Source organism: Lepidochelys kempii, chromosome 19 (genome assembly GCF_965140285.1).
Source record: "Lepidochelys kempii isolate rLepKem1 chromosome 19, rLepKem1.hap1, whole genome shotgun sequence".
In the NCBI taxonomy this organism is placed as follows: Eukaryota; Metazoa; Chordata; order Testudines; family Cheloniidae; genus Lepidochelys; species Lepidochelys kempii.
This window is the reverse complement of record NC_136398.1, coordinates 11055113-11068515: the sequence shown is the minus strand read 5'-3', so window position 1 is coordinate 11068515 and position 13403 is coordinate 11055113. Positions and strand designations below refer to the sequence as shown.

The 13403-nt window shown below is 57.1% G+C and overlaps 1 protein-coding gene across 4 annotated transcripts in view; it reads left to right on the top strand.

The window, feature by feature from the left end:
- The first annotated feature begins 2795 nt into the window (after positions 1–2795).
- FGR (FGR proto-oncogene, Src family tyrosine kinase) overlaps positions 2796–13403 on the top strand; it is a 45517-nt gene continuing 34909 nt past the window's right edge. For 3 of the 4 annotated variants that reach the window (XM_073317460.2, XM_073317455.2, XM_078849406.1), the window contains exon 1: positions 9552–10076. The gene's annotated coding sequence lies outside the window, so the exon portion shown is untranslated. Of the gene's footprint in view, positions 2933–9551; positions 10077–13403 lie in introns of those variants that run through there. The other variant, XM_073317456.2, reaches the window with a different exon arrangement.

The following is a 13403-nucleotide window of genomic DNA, read 5'->3' as shown; positions in this document are numbered from 1 at the left end:
GCCAAGGAAGACAGGGAGAGAGCAGAGTGCGCAGCAGAAACAGCAACTCCCCCTTAGGAGCTTGCAACAAAGCACTTGTCCTCCCCCCCATGTGCATGGCCTAGGCTGCCTGCTATGGGAACACAGACCCCGGAAGACCAGCCGGTGGGAATCTTAGGTGCCAGGGAGAACCCGCGACTGAGGAATCAGGCAGGACTATCAAGTCTGGCTCTGTGCAGGAGAGACCAGGGATGGCCGCTCCAGAGACTGGCAGAGGGGAAAGAGCGTGGAGCCTGTTTGCCTGTGCAGAGCTGGGCAGGACCCAGACCAGCAGGGGACTGGGGTGGGGAGAGGCATCACAGCCCCAAGATCGGGGTGATGCGTGTGTCCCGCGAAAGGGCCAGAAAGGACACGGCGAGCAGGGACGAAAAAGACTTAACGCTCCTTTGTGTTAATAAACCAAGAGGGCGCCTGGCATTGGAATGGCAGCCGTGTGGGGGTCTGCATGACGGTCATCAACTGGGCAAGTGCTCCTGGCTTCACAAATGAGCTTCTCCCTCCCCAACGCTGGGGGCCAGGACTGAAGTCATTGCAGCTGGAGTAAAGAGCTCACTTTCTTGCGGCCAGCCAGAGGGAAACTGAGGCACAGTAGCACATCCAGACCCAAAGGGGACAACAATGGCCAGTTGCTCTCTTCTGATTGGGTGGACATGGCAATTCCTCCAGTGATGTCAGAATGTCAGCCAATCACTGCTCTCTCTGGGCGTGGGAGTGAAGGCTGTCCTCCCTTGGCCACGTCCCCCCTTGGCAGTGACGAGTGGGTACCATCTGCCCAGTAGCTCGTGGCCTCTGAATGTAGCCAAGCCCCTTGGTGAATGTGCCAGCCTTCTGTCTGGGTCTGAGTCGGGACCCCTGCAACACCCGCATCCCCAGCTCCACCTGGGAGCAGCCATATCCCTCTTTGCCCTATGAAAAGGCCGAGTGAGCCCTCGCTGGGTGTGCCAGGCCAGCTGGGAGTGACCCCGCGAAGCTGAAAGCTGCTGGCCACCACGTGTCACGCCCAACGGGTCCCATAGCTCCCTGCTGAACTCCCAAAGACCTTTCAGTCCCTTAAGCCCAGCTGCCGCCCACCACAGATCACACGGCCCTGGTGCAAGAACTCTGCTGGGAGGTGGTTAGTGCAACTGGGCTCTTGCCTTTTGCCTCCTCCCTGACATGCTCCCCCTGAGCCAGGCTGCAGCCCCTCAGCACTCTGGTGTTGTCACCAGAGCCGAGGCTGAATGAGGAAGCTAGGCCAGCCTCGGCCCTGGGTCTCATGCAAGTGTCTGAGGTGGAAATGCACCCTCCTCTCCTCAATCTTGTGCAGACACTGATAAGAAGCAGCAAGTGGTTAGCTGGGTTCCTGCTCTACGCACACTTCCCCAGCTAGGCAGTCCTCCAGGCAGTCCTCTGTGGCTCACTGACCAGTGCTGCCCCCAGTCACAGACGGGCAGCCAGGCAGGGTTTGTTCCCGGTGCCGAAGAGCCAGAATCCCCCCAGAGCTCAGCAGGAGCCTGGAGAGGCCGGCGCGAAGGGATCTGCTGGCTACAATAGCACCTCTTCATCTCAGACGCTTCCCACGCCCTTCACAAACCGGCTCCGGGCCTGCTGGGGGCACCGGCCAGTGCTGACGGGGACAGGAGACTAGCACCTGCTCAGTCGCAAACACCGGGTGGGTCGTCCTTGGGGTGCTGCCTCGCGGCAGCTGCAGGTGCTGTACTGGAATGAAGGCACATGGCTCTTCTTAGGACATGCTGTAGCCACAAAGCCTCATCCCCTGGCTTGGGTTAAAGCTAATCCTGGCCTGGGCTGATCGAAAACACAGGGCCTCAGAGCTGCTTTGGGGAGAGGGTGATGCCACTGGGCACTAAATTAGCGTAGGGACTCGTCTCGGACAAAGGGCTGGGATCAGCTGGGCCCTCTGATCCCACCGCCCCCACCAGCACGGGACCCCTTCCTGCAGCCAGCATTGCTCCATGCCACCCACAAGTGTGGGGCCTGATTCGCCGCTGTGGAGCCTCCGGTGCCCGTGTATAGGGGGAGTAAAGCACCACCCTGGGGGAGAGCGCGTGGTGAGCTCTGCCTATGGCACTTACAGTGGAAATGCCGGCACACAGGGCCGGGCGGTGAAGACTCAGGGCCCCGGGCATTCCAGCACCAGCTGGCGTGCACCCAAACGCTTTCCATGGGGCATCCCAGCCCGGCGGGATCTCCCAGCTCCGGCAGGAGAGCTGCTCCCACAGTGCCCTGCGCTGTCGCCGGGAGGCAGCTGTGGAGTGTGCGATGGAGTTAGGAGAACTGGCTGACCCAGTGCACCTGCAAGGCCGGTGGCGTCTCATCCACACTGGGTATGGTGTAACCCAGAGCCGAGCAAAACCCTGGCTCCCTGCTGTGGCAACCTACTTGTACGAGTCCTGGAGCAGCGGTGTGAGGTGCCAAGCCATTGCACAGCTGCAAGCTCAAGGCCTAACCTTCTGCAAGACTTGTTCACCTTGCATGGCCAGCACCTGAGTGTGTAGACAACCATGCCCTTGTGGGGGGGGGGAGGGGGTGAATGAACCCCACCTTCCCCCGCTTCCCCATGGCTTCCCTGCCACAGCAGATCGCAGGCTTCCTGCAAGTGGATGTTGCAATGCACCCCAGCTGTTAACTCGGTTGCAACACAAACTCCTTCCTGTGTGAATGAAGGTTCAGCCCCTTCCTATTGTGTGGCATGAAGTAGAAGGGATCTCTCCTATGACCTGCTGCCAAGCTCCAGGCCTGCTAAAACGACACCAGCCGCTGAATATGGGGGCTACATTGACGCTGGTCCTGCTTTGCTATCCATTCCACCGAGGCTCACGGGTCTGCTGCTGAACAAAGAGATGCAGTGCGCTGCCGGGCATCGGTGGCACCTTGGTCTCTCCCAATAGAGGTATGTGGGTGGAATGAACTGGCCCGTGCTGCTATCCGAAAGGTCGTACCAGATGATCTCATGGTCTCTTCTAGCCACTCTAGTGTCTATCTTAGGTTTATTATCAGGCCTTCCAATCCCAACGCGCTTTCTAAACCTGGGCCAAGGTTTTCAACCCCAGAGGCCTAGTGGCAGACTCCTTGGTCCCTGTTGAGGCCCCTTGATAAGTGGTCTGATTTGCAAAGGTGCTGAGCACCTTGCAGTCCACTGGAGCTTCAGGGCATGCAGCACTTTGCTAAAGTGCCTAGGGGAATCAGGCAGCTCCAAGATTTTCAACCTTGACTAACTTCGGGGGCCTCAGCTTCTGGGCTCCCAGCTGGAGACCCTTTCGAGGGGGCTGATTTTTCAGAGGGCTCTTTCTGGAAATCCAGGTCCCTTTACAGTGACTCAGGTTGGGACCCAAAAATTCAGGCACCTCCCAGATCACTAGTCACGTCTGAAATTCTTGGCCTCAGGGTCCTTTGCAAATCCCAGCACCTTGGTATATACACAGCCGCAGCACCGCTGCAATGGAGAGTGGCAGCCATCCGCAACAAGGGACAGGACACAGAGGTAATGGGGTAACAGGAAGTAGAACAGGGAGGCGAATACAGAAGCTGATGCTCCAGAAATGCTGTCTGAGGCGGGGGGGGGGGGGGACTCATCCGGAACCTTTAGCTGCCTTAGAGGTTTTTAAGGTCCAGCTTGACAAAGCCCTGGCTGGGATGATTTAGTTGGTGTTGGTCCTGCTTTGAGCAGGGGGTTGGACTAGATACCTCCTGCGGTCTCTTCCAACCCTGATCTTCTATGATTCTACCCCTGTAGGCAGGAGGGCTATGGGACGGGCTCAGAGTCCCTCTCTTTGAGCTCATGAGGTAGCAGCAGTCCTGGGGCTCTTTGCACCGGCTTCACATTTGCCATACAGGTCTTTAAACCGCACCCCTAAAAATAACCACCAGGCGTGCAAAAAATAGCACCTGATTAGTGCCGAAAATACCCCGGCGCCTCGTGTTCTAGTCCCAGAGGCTGGATCGTCTCGGCAGACAGGGAGACAGCAGCCAGAATTGGGCTGGGGGAGGGGATGTATACAGCGCTGGTCACTGGGGTTATTTTGAAGCTGGAAATGTGGTAAGTGCACGCATCCTCAGGCTGATCAGCAGCAGGTTCCTCTCCCCAGCTCGCCCAAAAACAGAATCAGGGACTTGGTTTGTTCACACTGCAGCCAACTTCTGTTTTGCAATGCTTCCCCTCCCCTCCCCTCCCCGCACTCCCATTCCCTCCCAGCGGCCTCGGGGTGCTGGAAGGGGAGAACTGGGGTGAGCAGCCCCTGCTTGTGATCCCCTTCAAGTCACAAGGCCTAAGCCTTCTCCTGCACGGCTAAAGGCTCACAGCCTGGCCCAGCTGCCAATCGTCCTGGGTTTCCATGCCGACTCCGTGGTTCCCAGGGCCCCCGGGTGTTTTTACAGGGAGTTTAGCACATCTGGAAGGGACCGGAGCTGGACGGAGCAGGGGATGCAGCTTTGCCTATGTTGTCCTGCCAGTGGGTCTCCGCCCTGCCCTGGAGGTGCCGCCTCTAGGGATAAACAGAGTTTAGTCCATGGCCTCTTGGCTCTGGGTGCAGGCTGGGAGGCTGATTCGAGCTCATGAAGCTCGTCTAGTAGAACTGTTCGGAGCTCGCTGACTTGCTCCGGAGGCCTGGTCCCTGCCTTAGCCCTGAGCCCACCCCGCCTCTCCCGACTCAGCATTTTCTGAAGTGCCCTTTTCCAAGGGGAGCTTTGCACGCCTCTTCCTCCAAAGTCTCCAGGCTCCCGGCCCACTCGCAGGCTCCTTTTCAAAGCCCAGCTCTGTCCGCACGCCGGACCGTGTCCTGCTGAGTAACAGAGCTCTGGGCCGTGCCCTGACCCCCCTGCTGCCCCTCTGCTCTGGCCTGAGACACGTGCTGACACTCTCGGGCTGAGCCCTGTTATTCTCCAGTTATTCCCTATGGACGGAACCGGAACATCCCCTGCACCCAAGTCAGAAGGCCAGGCTGGTGTCAAGCAGCATGGCTCCATGGCACCCAGCGCCCATTTACACCAGGTCTGGCTCAGAACATGGGGTGACATCGGGAGCATGCTGCTGGCCAAACAATGCACCTAACTGACCCCATTGCTGGCAGAATGAGCGTTCGGACTGTTCTCCCAGTGCGTCCACAGCCGGTCAGTTCCATTACCCATCCGCACGTGGGTAGGAGGAGGTCTAAGGCAGTCTAACTCACGTATCACCCCATAACATTCCCCGGGATGTCCCAGTCATCCCCGCCCCTTTTGGGCTACAGGGGGTTGGGCATCGTCTTCCCTCTGCTACAGTCAGAGTTTAAAAAGGGCGAGGTGCTGTGTCACAGAGTGATGTGGGGTGATTCCTGAGTGCCTGGGTTGCAAAGGGCTTTGGGATCCTTTGTTATGAACACTGATTTAGAAGCTATTGTCATTAGTAATTGTGTGTGGCCATCAAGAGGCTCCAGCTGAACTCAGGAGAAAGGATGGTCCAGTGGTTAGTGTTCTCACCTGGGACTCTGGCAACCTGGGTTCAGTACCCAGCTTTGCTGCTGACCTTGGGCAAGTCACTTAGTTGCTCTGTGCCTCTGTTTCCCTAGCTGTGATATGAGGCTAATAGCACACCAGGGTGTAGTGAAGCTGAATATATTTAAGCGTGTGAGTTACCCCCATTACTGCAGTATTGGGGAGCAGATTAGGACATAATATAGATCAGGGTGCTAGGCACTGTATGTGCCCATAGTTAGTGCCCCTGCTCCAAACTGCTGACAATCTAAATAGGCCAGACAGACAAAGAGGAGGAGGGGAAACTGAGGCACAGAGCGGGGAAGTGACTTGTCTAAGGTCACTCAGCTAGTCAGTGGCAGAGCAGGAAATAGGCCTCAGGTGTCCTGTCACCCAGTGCAGTGGGGGTCACACTGCCTCTGATGGTTTTCTAATGGCCTGATTCTCTTCTCACTCAGACGGGTATAACTCAGGGGTATAACCCAAGGCCAGCGGGATCAGACTTGTGTCTCCATAGAATCATAGAATCATAGAATATCAGGGTTGGAAGGGACCCCAGAAGGTCATCTAGTCCAACCCCCTGCTCCACTCTGTCTCCTCCGTTGATTCTATTAGTGAATGAAACAAACAGCCCCCATCTGGGACAGGGGAAGAGAGCCATGGCTCAGGCACTCTCCACAACTGCACCTGGCCTTTCAGGAGTTCCTGGTGCAGGCAGGTGAGGGCACCTGCTCAGAGTTTCCCCAGGTGAGCAGTTCATCTTTGAGGAGAGATCAAAGCCCCTCCAGCTGTCAGCAGAGCCTTATTTCCAAGAGGGAGCCTGGTGAGTCCGGCTGTGGAGTCATGCACCAGCCACCTCTTTCAGTTACCCACCCCAGACAAGTGATTCGAATCTCCTCCTGCTGGGAGCAGAGGAGCCCTGCAGGGCTGGGGGTGGGGAGCCCTTTCCCTTAACCCCCTTCTCCCCAAAAGAGCCCCTTCCAGAGTTCTCCCTGGACTGTCCCACAAGGCACCGTGAGTTCGGAGCAACCCCAGGGAAGGGGCAGCCCCTGGGTCTGGGTGGGACAGCTGCCCCTTCCCCTGACTCCGCAGTTCACAACGGAGCTGGGCTGCCTTCGAGTTATCACAGCTCCAAGCGGTGTGACCGCCTGCCTGGAATTTCACACGGGCCCAGGCCATGGGGCAATGCTGCGGAGAGGGGACCTCACCGGCCCACCCACAGCCCCCCTGCAGAAAAATGGGGGGTCGGGGGGGGAAGTGGAGCAAAAGGAAGGCGGGAGCTATGCACAGAGAGCCCCACCATGCACATCCCTGGGGCGTTGTTTCCTACTGCATCGACTGCTAGCCCCTGGGGGTAGGGCCCTTCTTTTTGTGCTGTGTTTTGTGCAGCACCTAGTGCAACGGGGTCTTGGTCCATGACTGAGGTGCCTAGGAATTACCGTAATACACCTAATAGCAATAAAAATGTACAGCGCCTGGCACAATGGGGGCTGGTCCGTCACTGGTGCTCCTAAGCATTACAGCAATAACGTGCCCATAGTAAGAGTCCCTTCCCCAAACAGCTGACAATCTAATAGACAGGACAGAGAAAGAGCAGGAAGGGAAACCGAGTCACAGAGGAGGGACGTGACTTGCCCAAGGTCCCACAGCTAGTCAATGGCAGAGCAGGGAATAGGACACACCTGGCTCTGATGGTTTTCTAATGGCCTGATTCTCCTCGCAACTCAAGAGTGGCTCCCCTAAAGCCAGCAGGGTCTCCCGTCTGAGTGCGGCATTGGGCGTTTTGGAGCCTGGGGTTGCTAATGCTGGGGTCCTTGGGTCGTGTCTATGTCGGGGTGTCGGCATGTCTAAGATTGGGGCTGCCTGGATGGGAGCTGTTTGCTGCAGTGCAGCTCTGGGCTCCAGCCTGGGTGTTTTCACTGGTTTTCTCCAGCATCCGAGTGGTTACTGAATCGCAGCTCTGACCAGCTTCACACCTCTGCAGAAGTGCCTCTGAGGTTTTCACTGGTTTTCTCCAGCCTTGGTGTTGTCACTGGTTTTCTCCAGCATCCAGGCATCAGCACGGTGGGCTGTGACTGTCCCAGCTCCCAGGCACTGAGCAGAGCTGGGCCTGACCGGGAACCTGCCGGGTTGAACCTTGGTGCCGTGGGGAGCGCTGGTGGCAATTCAGCCGGTGGCGTCCTTCCTTCCGGGCAGGTTCTGAACCGTCCAGGGGCTGCTGTGCTGCCCGAGGCCTTTGGAGAGAGCTGTGCAAAAAGGCTCCTGGGGGCCTTGCACTCATCAGAACCCCAGAAGCACTTCCTGCAGAGGTGTGAAACTGGTCAGGGCTGAGGTTAAACACCTACCTTCCCACTGCTGTCCTGGCGAAGGAAATCCTTTTGCACTTCCCCTCCAGAGATAACCATTGTCTGGCTGCTAACACAGAACAGCTGCATTCCACCCCAGAAGTGGCTGCAGTGCAGAGATGGGCCTACAAAGCGAGTTGAGATTCTTCTGGGGGAAAGATGCAATACTGATTTGTGATGGTGATGGTTGTATTGTGCAATGAAGGTCTTGTTTTCCATGCCCTCTCTGAGTGGTATCACCCCACCCCCACTGTGCTGAGAACCAGCCCAAGGATCTGCATCCTGTAAGTCCCCTTAAGCAGTGAGTCCCCTTTGTATAGCCTCTCTCCTGGAGGGGGGGAGATTTCATCCTGTATTCAGTTTTGAATCAGTTCCCTTCCCCCACACCTCCTATATTTCTTTGCAGGAAAGATACCCCATTTCCAGAGTGGAAGGGGAAGAATTGCATTAGTGCTTGGGAGTGATTTGTACTGGTTTGTTATGGGCTTTGGGTTGTGTCATAAATATAGGGGGAAGGGTAGCAACCTTTATGTATGTGGTAGCATAAAATCCTACCGCAGCCACCATGCCAGGGTTCCCCCACCCCACTCTGAACCAGTACAGCTGCCAAGGAGGGATTTTATGCTACTGCATATATAAAGGTTGCTACCATTCCCCCTATATTTATGACAGGTTGGCTTTAATGAGTTTAGATCCGGATGCTCAAAGGTAGTCAGGCTTCTAGCTATCACTGAAATCTGGGCCTCAGTGCTCATGACAGAAGCTGGACTGAAATCCACTGCAGAAAATCCAAATGAAACATTTCATTTTGGGTCCAACAAAGCCTGAGTTGACATTGTTTTTGGACTCCTCGATGTGCTGAAAATCTCCAGCGCTTTTGGTTTTGGTTCAAATTGAAACCTTTCTTTTTTAATTTTTTTTTAAATCTTTTGGAATGACCAGTGAACCGAGAGACCCTGTTATTCACCCAGCTCTCTACAGGACGGGCACCACACCTGGGCAAGCTCCCACCAGGTGCTGCCCCCCTACTCCTGTGCCTCAAACCTGTGCCGGTGACATGTCCTCTAGCAACAAGTGGAGAGGGGAGTCCCCTTCGCTCATTCAGCCCGTGCTCTCCCAAGGGGTCAAGCCAGGTGGGTTGGGCACTGGATTGGGAATCATGGGGGTCACTGACCTGCTCGGCAATCTTAGGGGAGTCACTTCACCTCTCAGCCACTAACTACCTGGCATTAGGAAGGACCCTGTGAGCGGGTTATTTCACAGTTACCCATTGTGGGGTTTCTTGCAGCGGGTGCTCGCTCCTAGAGTAGAGGCAAGCAACTGGGCTACCGAGTCTGATCCTGCTTAACTCCCATTGAAATCCGTGGGATTTTTGAATGCATTTGAAATCAATGGGAGTTAGGGGTCTGGATCCCTTTGAGGAGCTGGGTCTAGGTGCTAGGGTGACCAGATGTCCCGATTTTATAGGGACAGTCCCGATATTTGGGGCTTTTTCTTACATAGGCTGCTATTCCACCCCACCCCCCTCCCGATTTTTCACACTTGCTGTCTGGTCACCCTACCCGGTGCCCAGAGGTCGCATTAACAGGTGGTCCTAGGGTTCCCTCAGCCCCCCGCCTATCTATTCGTTTTTGATATAGCCACACCCTGGAATGGTTTGATTGGCAGGCACTCCCCCCGCCCCCCAGCTGCGGCCAATGCCCAGCGCTGCGTCGCCCGAACTCCCTTCGCTCTCAGAAGACACCGGCCGGGCCAGGTCGGCGGGACCCTAGAGCTGCAGCTCCCCAGTGACCCGCGGGTCAGGGGAGATGTGGGGCAGGGAGGGGTTAGGAGCTCTGCGATCTGCCCCTGCCGTGGGCAGCCGGAGGTGATTGGGGTGGTGTGCGCTCAGGAAGGACTTTCAACCCCAACCCCCCCCCCCGCCCCCCAGCCCCGAGAAGCTCCTGATTGACAGAACCCCCGGCAGCCGCAATCAATGACTGGGTGGGACCGAGCGGCGGGGGCTCGTCCACCAGCCGAGGAGGGTTTGCTGGGAGCCCGGAGCGCTCTGGCTCCCACTCGCCCAGTTAAGCCTTGCTGAGCGGGGGGAGCAGCAGAAGGGGGCTGGCTGCGGGCTGCCCGCCGGTCAGAAGGACTGAAGAGACAGGGAAAGGGGCAGCGCGCTGTGCCCTGCCCGCCCCCTTGCCAAGGGGCAGATCAGCCCGGTGCCCGCAGGCGGGAGCCGCGCGGCAGGCGCCAAAGGTAAGGCGAGTCCCGGGGAGGGGCGCAGCCGGGGCCGAGGGCCCTGGAGGGAGGCGGCGGGGGCTGCGTGTGTTTGAAGCCAGCGAGCTGGGGGGTGAGGTCTCTCCGGTTCCCCGCAGGAAGCGGGCATGTGCGGGGGGATCTGTCTGAATCCCCCTCGGATGGGCATCGCGCTCCGGGAGCTGCGGCGCGATGGAGGGGTGGATGGGGGGGGGCTGGTGTCTCCCCCCTTTTCCTGGGGGCTGCTCGTTCGTGGATGCGGGGGAGGAAGGAAGGCGACCTCCTTGCAACCCCCGGGGGCTGCCTGGGGCTCCCCCCCGGTGAAACAAACGAGGCTCGCTTAATTCCTGGCTCCGCCGCCCCGATCCCCCCCTGACCCCCATGTAAATCCGGCCTAGTCCCCGGCGCCAGAGGGGAGCGAAGCCCCCGCTCCGCTTTGCTAGGTCTTAATCGGCAGCATCAACAGAAGGATGTTGCAAAAGCAAAGAGCTTGTTTTCCTGCCTGGTCTGGACCTGGGGGGCGGGGGGATGAAGCGGGTGTCACTTTCCTTCCAGCCATGATTCGGGTGGCAGCCCTGATATTATGGCTATGCCTGGGCAGGAGACACCCCTTTAGTCCTCGCAGTTCAGATGATTTTACCCTTTCGGGGGTGGGGGGCTGTATCTCCAAACCCCCCGCCCCCATCCAGGAAAATGCTTGCATGGTGACCGTCCCATCCCCAGCCACTGAGAGGACTGGTCCTTGGAACCACCCCCACACATCACTGTCCCCTGGCTGTGTGTGTGTGTGTGTGTGGGGGGGGGGGGGATTAGCTCTGGGAGTGAGATCCCAAGGGCCCCCAGAAGGGATGCTGACTCTGTGTCTGGGAAAGGGGCCTTCAGCTCAGTCTCTGGTCCCGTTTTTTCTGAGTTTATTTCTCTGCACTAACTCCTGGTGGTGGCTCAGCTGGGAGCAGGAACTTGCAGCTTCCTGTCAAAGTCCCTTCCCCGCCCCCCCGCCTGTGGGGAAGGGGGTTCGCTTCCCCTCCCCGCGCTGGGCCCAGTTCTGGATTGTATGTGTGCGTCCCCCCTGCTCCCCTAGGCCGATTTCCTCCTCCTTTGCAGCCCCTCAGATCCGGGAATTGCTCTTCTTCCAGCGGAAATCCTGCTTTTCCCAGCCAGCAGGCGAGAGCAAGGGATGGGGGGGTGGCGAGAGGTTACCATGGCTACCCCTGTAATGTGCTTTTCCTTTAGGCCGTTACTAATAGTGCACTTCCTCTTTCTTGTGGGAAGGGTGTGCGCCTGTGGATTGTTCTGCGTGTCACGGGGCTGTGTTTAATGGGCCCAGGTCAGACGCTCAGAGCCAAGGGCTGATGTTTGCAAGGGCTCAGATGCTGACCTTTGGCGACCCAGGCTGGTCCCTTTTACAGATGCTCTGGTCTCACGCTGGTGCACGATCAGGATCTGTCCCCCGGGGGAGGGCCGTGGTCCTGGGGGTGAAAGGCTTGACGCCACCCTGCCCTTGTCCCCTTCTTATCATAGAATATCAGGGTTGGAAGGGACCTCAGGAGGTCATCTAGTCCAACCCCCTGCTCAAAGCAGGGCCAATCCTGAATTTTTGCCCCAGATCCCTAAATGGCCCCCTTAAGGATTGAACTCACAACCCTGGGTTTAGCAGGCCAATGCTCAAACCACCGAGCTCGCCCGCAGAAGGGGTGCTCCTTTGAGCCAGTGGGCTTGTGGCGACTCGGGGCTGTGACACAGGGAAGAGTTGTTGGCAGCATCCGAGCAACAAAGGTGTCCGGGGGAAGGAGACCTCCGGCCCCTCGGGTACACTAGGGTAGCCCCATCGACTCTCCTGGAGTCACTCTGTTTACACTGTAGATGCTCCCTGCCTGTTTAGGGACAGATGCAGCAGCAGGGTGAGTTTCTGGCTGCCTGACCTGAACAGAAGGCCCTTCAGGAGCGCCAAGAGGGATGTCCCTGTGACCCGTTTGCTCCTTGGCTCCTCTGCTCAGGCTGCCAATAAGAGCTCCAGGTGATGCCAGGCCAAGGGCTGCTGCCACCTTATTTCCTACGGAGGTCACAGAACAGCTGTCAGGTGGTGACAGCCGGCTGGGACAGAAAGGTACAACTTGAGGCCAGGGCTGGGATGGCAAATACTGGCTGTGGGGAGCCCCTCTGCCCGTTACTAAAGCTCTAATTTATTTCCACACTGAGAACCACTCCTCTTTGGGCCAAGTTCTCCTTTCCCAGGTTTCACCCTCTTCCTCATTCGATTTGCTGCTGTTTTGAATTGAATGAACTCCCGCCTCGCTCAAAAATCCTTATCCCTGTTCTACCTGGTATTGTCCCCTTCCCCATGCCCACAACAGAGCCTCTAGAATAATAGCCAGGTGGCTAGTATTTCCCTGCTGACTGGAACCGGCTGGCAGAGTCTGCTTGAAACCTCCCACGCTGGTAGCAGGTGTCCTTCTGGCTGATGAAGGGCAAAGTGGGTAGTGGAGACTCACAGGAGCAGATTCCTCATTAGTGCATACAGAACTGAGGGGGATGGTAGCCCATAGCGGGGCTCCATCTGAGACTGAACCCCTTTTGTGCCAGATGCGCACAGACACTGTGAGAGACTGTCCCTGCCCCAAAGAGCTTGCAGCCTAAACAGGCAAAGAGTGGAAGAATGGTAATATCTTCCCATTTTACAGATCAAATGTTGAGGCCCAGAGCGATTCCCTCACTTGGTCAGGGTCACACATGAAATCCTTGGTGGATCAGGGAACTGGCCCCAGATCTCCTGCATCCCACTCCAGTGCCTTAACCACAAAGTCGTACTTCCTGTCCAAGGGGTTCTCTACAGAGATGATTCAGGGCGTGGGCTGAGCAGTCTGGAGGGAGGAACTCCAGGAACAGCCAAGTGGAGGGCGAAGGTTTAAATGGAACTTTGTTACCTTACAACAAAAATTATAGCTGTTTCTATTGCAGTAGGGTCATAGGACCGCCTCAGGGATCAGGGTCCTGATGTGCTAGGCACTTGCAAATAAGTAAGAAAAAAGACAGTCCCATCCTGGAGAGCTCACAATCTAGGATTTAGTGAATATGCAACAGTGAATAAATAGAGGGTGGAAGGACAAGCTAACAACAAAGGCGGGTGCATGAGTCATGGTGGTCACGCAGGTTGAACCCCAGGGAAGGGGTCCTTGTGATACTCTGATATTATGAGCCTGGTGCGAGAATCTCGATAGAACAGAATCACGCGTTGACCTGGACCAGAGTGGGGAAAAGCACCTGCTGAGAGCAGGGAGCTACAAGCGCTCTATGAACGTGGGGAAGGAGCCATGCAGGCCCCTCTGG